At 43.0% G+C, this 12,086-nt stretch overlaps 1 long non-coding RNA gene across 1 annotated transcript in view; it reads left to right on the top strand.

Annotated features, from left to right (window-relative positions):
- The first annotated feature begins 4,408 nt into the window (after positions 1-4,408).
- LOC135180156 (uncharacterized) overlaps positions 4,409-12,086 on the top strand; it is a 29,156-nt gene continuing 21,478 nt past the window's right edge. Inside the window, exon 1 of the long non-coding RNA XR_010304299.1 lies at positions 4,409-4,595. This is a non-coding gene — a long non-coding RNA (uncharacterized LOC135180156). The remainder of the gene's footprint in view (positions 4,596-12,086) is intronic.

The following is a 12,086-nucleotide window of genomic DNA, read 5'->3' as shown; positions in this document are numbered from 1 at the left end:
GTTTATTTTAATAAAACAACTGTTTTAAATTAATTAAGTAGGCGGGAACTTTTTTTTTCCACTGGGTTTTGACACTACTCTAGTTAGAAGGACCCTAAAGCAGAAGCGTATTTCTCGTTGTCTCCTGAACACAGACAGACAACATTCTTTTAAGCACTTCAGAGTAAAACCACGTTTTTATTAGCAGAGAAGTGAGAAGTCAGCAGGACTGTGGCTACAAGGCCTGCCAATGGAGGAAACCATGCAGACTTAGGTTTTAGTATTAATAAAGGTTATATACCTGAAGGCTCCCTGAGCAAAGTTTATGCTGCTGCTATCACATTTCTGATGGGAGCAGGGAAGAGAGCAGAGCACCAGCTGTGTGGCTTTGATTGCCAAGTAGCTTGGATGAAACACTTTTGTTTGCTATAGTTCAGGTTCTCCTCAATCTAAAGGGATTTCCCCCTTTCTCTTAGCCCTGTATGGCCTGCTCCTATTTTTTTTAAGCTTTCAGGGCAAAAATCCTACTTTTGCAGGGAGGAACAATAAAATGACCAAAATCTCAATGAGAGTCTTTTAGCACTGACAGAAATACTGACAGATAGAAAAGAGGAGAAATAAAGGAGAGTGATGGTTTGGTTATAAAAATAAGCTGTCCTGCGAGAGGGTGGTGGAGACTGAACGAGTTCAGTTATACATTGTGCTAGTTTTCTCTGCAATTAACTTGTCTAACCTCTTTTTGAACCCTTCTGGGAACAGTGACTCAACCCTGTTCTACTGTAACCCCACACTCCAAAAGCTTTATTCTGGGATTTCCCCAGGGTCAGGCCTGTACTGAGACAAAGATCCTTTAGTAATCATGTCTGAAGCCACCGAAGGAATTTTGATCATGTCTTGTGGTGCATTTCTGGTGGCAGATAGCAAAACAGGTAGCTGGGAAAGCTGTTGGCAATTGCTCATTCATGGAAACCTGAATAGCAAAATGAAATGCTCAGGAGGCATGTTAATTCTGGTGACGTTTCCACACATTAATGAAATTCTGGTTCACAGACTAAACAAGTATTTTAAAGAGAAACTCAACACAGGAATTCTGAGGTGGAATTTCCATCTACCTTCGATGTTGAGGGCAGTTAAAACTTTACCCAAAACTAGGCAACCATGGTGAGTCTCTTTTGAAACCATGTAACAGGGATGAAGGGTCCCTAAGGAAAGGATGTTGTAGCATCCCTTGTGTAGGCAGCAATTGTTCAAAACACATTTGAACAGGAACTGTAACCAGATATGAAGTAAACAAAAACTTGTTTGTGATGGAAAGGATGGAGAAACAGCCCTCTAGTTACCTTAGCAAATTATAAGATATTAAAATATGAAAACCACACCTCTAAAAGTTATGACACCCTCATCTACTCAAAGACCCCTGCCCACTGAGTTTACACAGTAAAATTAAAAACTACTACACCTTTAAATGAAGGTGAAGAAACTACATATCAATCAGCCTTAAGACAAGCACTATAATGACCAGTAAAAGCATGACAATGAGTATGCTAATTCCAGTTGTGGCGTGCTGGTGCTGGATTTTTTGGAGTTAGCACCCAACATACTTTTCTGTGCAGAACTGGGATAAAACAAATAACTCTGTGTGTTGGTGATTTTTTTAATACCAAGTGAAAAACCCATATTTGGGATAATCCTTTTGCACCAAAAGACACATATGAGAGAAATGCCATAACTGATCACACATGTTTTCCCTTTGCCAAACCAGACAGGAAACTACAGGCTTTTGGTTTTGCTTCAGCTGATCTCTCACTTACTTATTAGGCCAAAGCCCAAAAAAACACCTTCTTAGAGACTAGCAGGCTATAAGGATGGAAATCAAAATGACTGCTTGTGCCTTCATGGAAAAACACAGTTATTGAAACACATGGTTTTCAACATCAGTGGAGGAGGAATGGCCTCCTAAATCTGGTAGCTCTGTGGAGAAGGATTTGGGAGTACTGGTGAGTGAAAAGCTGAACATGAGCTGATAACATATGCTCACAGCCCAGAAAGCCAGCTGTATCTTGGGCTGCATCAAAAGAGAAGTGGCCAACAGGCCGAGGAAAGTGATTCCTTCCATCTTTGCTGTGCTGGTGAGACCTCACCTGGAGGGGGGAATCACAAGGCCTCCGTGGCTCAAATCCCTGCCTGCCAACTCCCCCATGAATCAAGATAAGAGCACATGCTGCTCAGAGAAGTGGGAGCAAGAAAGGCAGGGAATAGAAGAGGGAGAAGTGCAGTCAAGCACTATCTTTAAGTTGTGATACCAGAAAGAGAATAGAATAACAATATCAAAATATCCTGGGACAAGCAGGTACATCTGCCTGGTATGAGCCTCTGTCCTTCTGGTTTTGTTTAAGGGAGACCTGGGATGCCTCAAACTACCACACATCTGCTGCAGCATCTGCTTCTGGTGTTTCCTCTTGAAAAAGCTGAGGAACAGCAAAGAAAAAAAAATCCCAAAGTGGGCAAGAGAAGCGAGGAGACCAACTGGGGACAAAAGCATGTGCAAACTGCTGCACAGCCAGCCAGCGTTATGGGCTGCAGTGAAGCCTGCAAGCAGAAGGAAATGCTGTGTGGAACAGACTTCACCCTGCACGAAAACATGAGCACCCACAGTTACCCAACAGCGCTCAGAGCTTGCTGTGACCTCAGGGAGTGTCAGGAATGCTTGCGTGTGCGAGTGACCTGCAAACTCAAGCAGATGTATGCTGGTGACTCCAGCAGCAGTGAGGCCCGTGATAAGCCCTACATGCTACAAAGCCACGTGGAGAACAACAGTAGATGCATCAAGGATTTTACACAGCTACTTAACACAGCACTTCTGTGCCAGTGACATACTGCTTTTTTGGCCTGGCAGGCTGCTGACTTTCTTAAGCATGATGATAGAGCAGTGTGAAATGGCTCTTCTAGCATCCATTGAGGTGACTGCATGCAAAGATGTTTTCTGGAGTACTGTATGTGCATCACAAAGTGTGAAAATACCTAAGTACACAGTGCGCATCAGCAGAGCTGGGTTATTTGCCTCAGTGCCCATGGGAGTCCATTATCTGTGCAAGAGCTTTCTCTCTTCTGCAAGTGTAATACTTTGTTCTGTGCATTAACTGTTCAAGGGTTACAGTTCAAAAGAAAGCACCTTTGTCCCTGGGCAGATTTAACCCTTTCATCTTCTAGAAGACAGTAAGGGTGGGAAAGTGAGGGAAACACAGCAGTTGTAAGGTAGAAAACTGTTCTTTTGGGTGTTTATAAAAAACTGAGGATCATTTTAGCTCCAGATAAATTACAAGCATGAGTACTAGTTAATTTCTCTACTAGTATCAACTTCTTTCCATTGGGTTTGGGGGAATTTTTATTTGTTTTCTTTATTTGTTTTAATTTTTTCCCTGATCCTCAGTTAGGACTTGTAATTAACTGTTAGCTCAAGCATGATGCACACAGCATGAGTTATGGAGGCCTGTTCTTTGTATGCATCAAACCTCTACCTGCTACTGCATATAGATGAGGGGATTGAGTCCATCATCAGTAAGTTTGCAGATGACACCAAGCTAGGAGCAGGTGTCAGTCTGTTGGAGGGTATGAGAGCCCTGCAGAGGAATCTGGACAGGCTGCATAGGTGGGTAGAGGCCAATGGGATGAGTTTTAACAAGGCCAGCTGCAGGGTTCTACACTTCAGCCACAACAACCCTAAGCAGCACTACAGGCTGGAGATAGAGTGGCTAGATAACAGCCATGCAGAAAGGGACCTGGGGGTACTGGTAGGTAGTAGGCTGAACATGAGCCAGCAGTGTGCCCAGGTGGCCGAGAGAGCCAGTGGCATCCTTAGAGCTGCTATTCAGGTTTTTCTTTCTGTTTGAGAGTATCTTTTTTGAAAGATCAAACATACAGACTCACTTCTTGCCCCCTCCCCACATTTTTTTTCCTTTCCGGAAACATCTGAGTCACGCTTGCATAAAAAACAGGACAAATGATAAGGTACAAATGACATGTCTGACAGTGAGCACACTGTGCCAACTTGCCAGACAAATCATGGACTTGCCAAACACGTCCTTTCTAAGGTAGTTCAGTATTAGAGTCAGAGAACCAGGGTTGGAAGGAACCACAAAGATCATCTAGTTCCAACCCCTCTGCCATGGGCAGGGACACCCTACCCTAGAGCAGGCTGGCCAGAGCCCCATCCAGCCTAACCTGAAACATCTCCAGGAACAGGGTCTCAACCACCTCCACCCATTCCAGGCTCTTACCACTCTCATGCTGAACAACTTCCTCTTCACATCCAGCTTGAACCTGCCCGTCTTCAGCTTTGCTCCGCTGCCTCTGGTTCTGTCACTCCCTGGTAGCCTGAAAAGCCCCTCCCCAGCTCCACTTTCCCACCATACCTGCCATTTTCCCACCCCCTGCTGCATTTCCCCCTTTTATCCCCCAAACCCAGCACACCTGGGTGCTATTGGAGTCTCCTCCCACCCCAGGTGTGACCTCTTTGCCCTCCCCACCCACTCACTCCTCTTTATAACAGGCCCGGGAGGGGCAGCAGAGCTAAGTTTGCCCATCTGGGCAGAGGGATCCTCCTCCCATCGTCACTGGTGAGTGCCCCTGGTGAGTGCCCCTGGTGTGCACTGGGTGAATGGTGAAGGGATTCTAAAGGCCGGGGGGCCTGGTGGCCCCCCGGTTAGCTAGGCCAGGGACTCAGTGACTGCTCCAAACGCTTGCGCTGCGCGGCACAAAGCTCTCTGCAGGTTTGCCAGCGTTGGGATTCTCCCATCGCTGAAGCACCTGGAAACCATGGGATCTCTTGGGCACTTTGCTTCTTTGTGAAAGTAACATTGTACCTTTCCCTCCCCATTGGTTTTCTTCCCTCCTCAGTCATTCCTGGTGAGCAGAAGTTTTAGTACAGGAGTTTATCTGCTTGGCCTTACTGATTTCAGTGACCAACTTCACAGCACTGTTCCAAAGCTGACCGGCAGTGTTCTTAGTCACATTGTTAGCACAGGCCCAGTTAAATCCAAGGATTGTTCAGGTGTTTGCAACTTTGAATTACTTTTTTGAATCCTATGTTGGTCACTGATGTCAAGAGCTGGAGGTGGAATTCTAGGAAATCAATCTCTTAGGAAAGGCCTGGAACACAAACCCTTGAGGAGAGGCTGAGGGAGCTGGGGGTGTTTAGCCTGGAGAAGAGGAGGCTCAGAGGAGTCTTCATTGCTGTCTACAACTACCTGAAGGGAGGTTGTAGCCAGGTGGGGGTTGGTCTCTTCTCCCCAAAACCAGCAACAGAACAAGAGGACACAGTCTCAAGCTGTGCTGGGGGAGGTCTAGGCTGGATGTTAGGAAGAAGTTCTTGACAGAGAGAGTGATTGGCATTGGAGTGGGCTACCCAGGGAGGTGGTGGAGGCACCATCCCTGGAGGTGTTCAAGAAAAGACTGGAAGAGACACTTAGTGCTGTGGTCTAGTTGACTGGACAGGGCTGAGTGATTGTTTGGACTGGATGATCTTGGAGGTCTCTTCCAACCTGGTAGACTTTATGATTTTATAAGCTAGTACATGGGCATAGGTTTTCCAGACCAGCACCTTGAGGAGCCTGTCTTCTCACCAGCTCGTTGTGGAACCTGTTGTTCTTCATTATCTCACCAAAACCAGCATCTCCAGCAATAAGACAAACGAGTAGTTGTTTGGGAATTCATTAGTTCAGCCTCTTCTGCTGGCTGAAGGGGATTCCCACAGCATGACCCAAACAGAAAACGCCTGAGTCATGTGCAGTGAGTTTTAAAGATCAACCTTTTCCTCAGGGGGAGAAAGCATTACTTTGTCTGAACTGTTCTGAGATAAGTTTTAAAAGAGTTAAGGAAGTTATGTCATGTCAGTAAAGAAATTTGCTTCAACTTGTTTTTGAGTTTTAACTGGAATGCTGAAGTTGTCATGCTTTGCGTTTCAACCCTGTTGCACAGAGAAAGTGTAGCACAGAACAGTTATTAATAACATCAATATCCAGATAAGATGTGGGGAATGTATTAGTTTAGTAACAAACACATATCTATTGCAGTGGGAGATTAGCCCCACTAAACTGTCTGCAGGCTGTTCTCTCCCCCTCATAGGCACCATAGCAAGCTGTACTCAGGAGGCTTAGGTTATATTGTTTGTGTCTGTCAAAATGAGAGATGAGGAGATCAGGAAGACAAAAAGAAACACCTCCATCCTTTGATCATGTTTGCATATTCTGAACTGGAGCGTTATTTGGGATGTTTACCAGTGAACTGAGCAACTGCATCAGGCCTTCCTAGAGAATTTGAGCCTCTTGTGGTGCTTGCAATTCAAACTCTGGTTTTAATGATTCATTTACAGTAACTATCTGATGAAATCAAGTCTCCCTGAAACAGAGAGGAAGTGTAGTGTTAGTCATGGCAGGCCTACTTTCAGGAGTTTACATAAGCAGCAGAAATAGAGATGTGCTTATGTGGCTAGATAAACACCCCTTATCTGCTACAGATGAACTTGCCTCCCAGACCACCATGTAAGAGAAACTATGCCTTGATGTCTGAAATTGTTGATTAATTTACTGTGGCTGGGCATATTGTTGATAGTATAAATATTTGTGTTAACAAAATGATTACCGTGACATTAAAAAAACCCACAACTGACATTTAGATGCAGAATTCCTTGAAATGTATAATTTTTGGCATGGAAGTTTTCAAGGGGATGAGACAGGAGAAGCTGAGGGAGCTGGGGTTGTTCAGCCTGGAGAAGAGGAGGCTCAGGGAGGACCTCATTGCTGTTTACAACTACTTGAAGGAAGATTGTAGCCAGGTGGGGGACAGTTTCCTCTCCCAGGCAACCAGCAACAGAACAAGGGGACACAGTCTCAAGTTGTGCTGAGGGAGGTATAGGCTGGATGTTAGGAGGAAGTTCTTCATAAAGAGAGTAATTGGAATGGGCTGCCCAGGGAGGTGGTAGAGTTGCTGTCCTTAGATGTGCACAAAAAAAGCCTGGATGAGGCACTTAGTGCTGTGGTCTAGTTGATTGGATAGAGCTGGGTGATAGGTTGGACTGGATGATCTTGGAGGTCTCTTCCAACCTGGTTGAGCATATGGTTCTATGAATTCCATAAGCTAATCTTCTTTGAATTGTGCTCCCTAAGGCACATTACCTGATCACATATTTCTGCAAGTGGAAAGCTTGCAGCATTGGGCAATGGCTTACAAAAGCACCTCTAAAAGACACAGGTGTCCCAAAACAGGTGCATATAAATAACTCATCGTTCTCCTTTGAGTTCCTGTCTATCACACACATTTATATTGTGGGTAAATACAAGCAGTGACACACATTTAAATGCTTGGGAGAGTATCCCTGGCTTCCTACATGAATGAAAGCCAAAATGACTGCACAGTCAGTTGCACTGTAAGGAGGAGGCTGTGTCCCTTCTCTGGATCATGATACTGGCTTAGTTTGCTGGTCTGACTGATTTGAAACAATTTTTCTCAAGGTTAGTTAACTGCACCATGTAGTTACTAGATCCAACACAAGGAAGTGAGGGAGTTGGGGGATGAAGGCTTGAGGCTGAAATAGAAAAGAGGCAACACTCATCCAGTCTGACAGATGTAAAATCAGCTCTACTCTAAGGTTAAATCTCAACCTGCAGGACTGCCTTACCCTTAACAACATCCTTCTTTGATGCTTGAACTAGATCATGATGCTTACTGAAAAGCATGAGTGGACCTGTGACACAGTCTTCTGAGCCTTATGTATTAATGGAACTTCAAATGAATGTTGCCAGCACCACTCAGACTCACAATGAACAAAATCCTAATCAGACTTTAACACTCTGTCTTGGCTCCCTCAAAAGTGGTTTTCCCTTGGGACATCTTCCTCTAGGCACAGACTAGGATGGTTAAATCATCTTGTCTTCAAGCTATGACAAAGCATGTCTAAAGTAAGAGAAGACTCAGAAGTGGAGCTTTGAACTTCCTGAGCTGGCACCATCATTGCTTGCATGCTCAGGCTTGAGTTAAAAAGCCAGGCTGATAATGCCAACACATACTCTATCTCCTTTGTCAAAGCAGAGAAGGTAATGGCAGCAGCTAAGCAGGAGAAACAGGACTACAGTTGATCAGTTTCAGACCAGCATACAGAACCCACACAGAAAAATCAGTCTGAAAGGAAAACAGGGGTGAGGGAAAACTAATACTGTCAAAGTAAATAAGCTCTTGGGAGATCCACAAGGGCCTTACAAAACACAAGGCAATTTGCTAATAAGGTGTGAAAGGAAATTTGGTGTGACTCAGTCAAGGAACTCAGAAGAACTGAGAGGAGGTGCACACTGCTCCTTTTATAAATATACAGGATGCGTACAGACAGGACTGAGTGATGCAGCCAGGGCAAAGAATAGTCTACTCAGTAACAGCACATACATGTAGGTTGCTTATTGTGGCTGAAAATACAGGTTTGCATTTGAAGGATGATTTAGAATGTATCACATTTGTACATTTACAACCCTAATACCAGCACAAGCTTTTAAAAAAGGCAAAAAAGAAGAGCAGGTTCCCAGTACTGCAGATACAGCTGCTGTGGAAAAAGCCCAACAAAACAACAACCCACAATGCATGAGTTTTCTGGGGCTTCACTGGTGGGAATAGGGCCTGCAAAACTCAAGGGAAAAACATAATTCCTGAAAAGTTTGAGTGGAAAACATGCTTAAGAGGAAGGCAAATAACCAGTGCCTCTCTGCATATGTGTACACCACACACACTGAGAACTGAGGATTTAAGAAAAACCTTTGTGAGCCCCTCGTGGAAAGATTTAGAAGTTTTGAGGTATCATCACTCTGATAGGGTAAAGACACAAAAGCTGCTAACATCTTTCAGATTTTACAGCTTTTCAGTCATGAACTCTCTTATCTTTATTCTGTTGAAGTAAAGCACACGTAAGAAACTGTGTGCTCATCACGATCTTTATCGTATGTGGGGAGGAAGAGATGTGCTATCATACAGAGAGAGGAAATTCCCTGCTTTTTTTCTCCCTTCTGGCCTTAAAAAAAGCCTCAATTGTATAAGAACACAGTGCCAGGGACATGCAGGTTTGAGAGTGAGGATAACTGGAGAGAGACACCTTAGATCCCACCAGGGCACAGACAAAAGCAGTTAATCTGGTAGTTATTCTGACAAATTTATGTATTTTACACACACCATAAGAGACTTTCTGACTCAAAATGCCAACAGACACCTTTATTGGAATGTCAAGTGAGGTTTGATATGGCTGAACATTTCCCAGAATTGCTTATATGACAACCTCCCTCAAATTTATGGACTTTAGGGAGCTCAGGATATGTTTGGTTTTGATGTTATGAAATTAATCATCTTCTCAGTATAGGGTTATGTAAAAGAAGGGTGTCTGATCCAAGAGCTACTCCAATCAGGTTATCTGATCAGAGACCTTTTCGATTAGGAAACTAAGAGAAAAAGAAGGAAACCAGGAAAAAAGTGCACACAGACATAGGCTTTAAAAAAAAAAAAACAAACAACAAACCAAACCCAAGCCTTGTTACTTACACCTGATACTTACACTGGCTTTCTAGAAACTACAGCCACCCCTCCCAGGACTGAGAAGTCCCAACGTGAAATTTGAAACTGATTAAAGACTGTGAACCAGGGGGATCCCAGACATTTGGCTAGGAGGTGCTCAGGAATCAGCAGAGATATAGAAACTGACGACAGAACTTGCAAGAGGGAAGCAGGAGGAGGAAGGAACAAAGACAAAGGGGCTGGTTTCGTAGAATCATAGAATGGTTTGGGTTGGAAGGGAACTCCAAATGTCATCTAATCTAACCCCCCCCTCTGCTGTAAGCAGAGGCATCCTCAACTAGATCAGCCCTCTCAAGCCTCATCTTGAATATCTCCAGGGATGGAGCCTCAGCTAGCTCCCTCATGTAAAACAACAGTAGTTTGTACACTTCTCTGGCTGAGTCCTGTGTCTGATCACTACAGTCTTATCTTACCTGTTTATTTCTCTGCGTAATCTCGCTGTGCTATGTGTCTGTGTACAGTAAGGATTCTAACATAATTTAAATCAGTTTTACATTGCTACACAATCAGTTACAAATACATATTATGGGTAAGGATCTAAGGATAAGGTCATTGTGTGGCACAAAATGAGTAGCTAAATAGTTCGGACGTTTACATTTTAAATGAGTCTCCTTTTAAGAGACTGGGGTAAAAACAGAAAGTATTTTTACAAGGCTGTTTGCATACCACCTTTGTCCTTGTCCTGCGTGATTCTTGGCTGAGCATTTTGTTAGAAAAACCAGCAGAGGGAGCTCCAAACCAGCAGAGGGAGCGCAAAAACAACACTCGAAACACAGGCCACGGGAAAAACCCTCACTTTTCTTGTGATTTGACAGGAATGCCTGGCAGGTTTTGTAAATCAATGAAAAATCACTGAAGGAAAGGGACTGTAGTTACTGGAAGCTAAGCAAAACTGCCACTGCCACCGTTTCGTTTTTTCAATATGCTTTGCTTTTGCTGTTTTAGCAAGGCAACAGAACTGGGTTTGGTACTCATTAGGGTGAAAAGTGACTATCCTACCATCATGCAGCTTCATCTTAGTTTCTTTGAAGTAAAGTCTCGATGTCAAAGAGCAATGCATAACGCTAGCAGACAAGCCAAATACCTCAGCACAAAGCACAGTGAAGTGCTAATGGTGCATCAAAATTACTCAGTAGAGCAAACGATGCAGCATTGCGAAGTGCTCTCTACTGACCACATTTGTATCTGCACATTCTTATCCATTCAACATCAAGCAATTAAAAAAATTTACACATGTGAACCCCATCCTAGTAATAAAAATCATTCCAAAAGCAGAAGTCATGGGAAAGTCACAGCATGTGTGACTGAATATGCAAAATCATTACCAGACGCTGGCTTCCTTTCAACTAAGGATCCCATGACCAGAAACTTCTGCTTCATCACCCTTCCCCAGACCTAGTCTTAAAGCCAATTATATTCCACAGTATTAACGTTGGTTAAGTGTTTCTAGTTTCAAAAACATTGGGTCTGATTTTGTTCATTGCTTTTACCGTCAATACTGACAAGTCCAAGTCTACATTGTCTATTTGAAAGAATTCAAGTATTAGCATGGCTGTATCTCATCCCATTGAGTAACTCCAGTGAAGAGAGTCATACAGTTCAAGACTTCTTTCACACAATAAAAAATTAGCTATTGTTGGAAATATTTTGAACAAGTATAAAAACCAAACAGAAATATTTCAGAGTGCTAACTTATTAGAAAGACTTAAACTGAACACCCCACCCCCAGCATTTAAATTAAGTTCCTTTATGTACTGTAATACATTGCTCTTGGAATGTGAACTGTGAAAATTCTGTCAAATTATCTTTCTACTATTTCTAGGTCCATCAGAAATCTATCAAAATGAGACTGAGTATTTAGGAACTGAATTTTCCAACTTAAGTATTAGATGCTGTATAAATGAGTACATCCATTTCACAGTTGTGTTGGTTTTGTTCTTCTGGCAAGACTGAAAAGAAACAACACAAGATGTTCCTTAATCCAGTTTACAACCAAACTTCAAGGGCACACATGTATTCATTATTGCTTATTTGGGTCTATATTCTGCAGAAAAAATTGGACTGTCTAAAAATGATTAATTCTGCCTGTTTCAGAAACAATTCACTGTAGACTGGTTTACCATAATTTAAAAATTTGTCAATGAAACCCTTCACCTCAAATAGCTTTCTTCCAGAGTGGTGAAACTGCAGGAAGCAAATAAAATCTTGCATCATAGAGAAGTCATCAAATCAACAGCCCACAGTTAGCTGCTCAAATATCAGATAAACCATTTTTCTTAGACGAACAAAGATAAAAAACCAACCCCCAAAGCACCATACCTTACTTCAGTAAACATGCCTCACTTTTGAAAATATCTGAAGATATGTCTCTAAACTCTACCATAGATGTAGGTCTCAAGTAAGAAAACCAGACTGCAATCTAAGTTGTTCAAGAGAAAAAACATCCATGGGTGTCAGCTACAGCATAAATTGCTGGGAGGAACAGTTGCATAAGCAAGCTGCAT

This window comes from Pogoniulus pusillus, chromosome 12 (genome assembly GCF_015220805.1).
Source record: "Pogoniulus pusillus isolate bPogPus1 chromosome 12, bPogPus1.pri, whole genome shotgun sequence".
Classification (NCBI taxonomy): Eukaryota; Metazoa; Chordata; class Aves; order Piciformes; family Lybiidae; genus Pogoniulus; species Pogoniulus pusillus.
The sequence above is the reverse complement of the archived record's forward strand: the minus strand, read 5'-3'. Positions and strand labels throughout refer to the sequence as shown.